The 1154-nt window shown below is 37.6% G+C and overlaps 1 protein-coding gene across 1 annotated transcript in view; it reads right to left on the bottom strand.

Annotated features, from left to right (window-relative positions):
- Positions 1-1154, bottom strand: part of PPM1E (protein phosphatase, Mg2+/Mn2+ dependent 1E) — a 266871-nt gene that overhangs the window by 85872 nt on the left and 179845 nt on the right. The gene's annotated exons all lie outside the window — the stretch shown is intronic.

The following is a 1154-nucleotide window of genomic DNA, read 5'->3' as shown; positions in this document are numbered from 1 at the left end:
CTTGACCTCGTGATCCACCCGCCTCGGCCTCCCAAAGTGCTGGGATTACAGGCTTGAGCCACCGCGCCCGGCCCATTCTTTTATTTTTTTACTTTCTTAATAAGCTTGCTTTTCCTTTGCACTGTGATCCAAGAACCCTCTCTTGGGGTCTGGATTGGAATCCCTTTCTGGTAAGAATTACAACCACTGATATGATGTATTTGTGGATTACTACAAAAGCAGCAAAGCAGCCAAAGTCTGTTCCTTCTTCCTCTCTCTTTTCCTCTCTCCCAAACAGACACTACAAAATGACAACAATCTTGGGTGCTAACTAATAAATAATTGTGGAAGATAAAGAGAAATGTCAAAAATCTCAATTTAAAATAACTTTGTTATAGATTATATATACTTTTTAGTGAGTTTAGTCTATGGAAAATTGTAAAGTGGGTAAAGATTTCTCTAAAATCAGGTCTTGTTCACATGTTATCTCTGTATCAAAATTTGCCGGACTCATCACATCATATTAACATAGTATCACTGACGGTGATAATAATTTTGATTACTTGGTTAAGGTAGTATTTACCAGCTTTCTTCATATTCTTTTTTAGGAAGTGAGTCAGCCCACACTCAAGACTGGGGATGTGGGTTAACACTACCTCCTGGAGAAGGGCCTATTACCTCTGTAGTATTCTTTCCAGAAGCCCATAACCCCAGTCTAGTCTTTTGGAAAACATCAGATAAGCCCAAATTGAAAAACATTCTATAAACCACCCAGCTAGAGCTCCTTAAGACTGCTATGCTCATAGGAAACAAGGAAAGATTTAGCAACTGTCACAGACTGCAAAATAATAAAGAAAACATGATGCAATGTAGAATCCTGGGTTGGATCCTGGAACAGAAAAAGGACATTAGTGGAAAAGCTGATGAAATACAAGATAAGTCTGGAATGTAGTTAACAGTAATGAACAAATGCTGTTTGGCTTCTTAGTTTTGTCAAACACACCACGATAATGTAAGATGTCAAAATTAGGGGAAATGGTAAGAGGTAGATGGTAATATTGAAACTGAAACTACTTTTGCATAAATTATGACAGTGAGAAAAATCTGACATGGAAAAATTATGATGGTGAAAGAAATCTAACCTAACTGACTCCATCTTGCCTCTAACCTCCAAA

Source organism: Cebus imitator, unplaced genomic scaffold, assembly GCF_001604975.1.
Source record: "Cebus imitator isolate Cc_AM_T3 unplaced genomic scaffold, Cebus_imitator-1.0 Scaffold121, whole genome shotgun sequence".
NCBI classification, from domain to species: domain Eukaryota; kingdom Metazoa; phylum Chordata; class Mammalia; order Primates; family Cebidae; genus Cebus; species Cebus imitator.
Note: the sequence above shows the minus strand (reverse complement) of the source record. Positions and strands in the feature narration are given on the sequence as shown.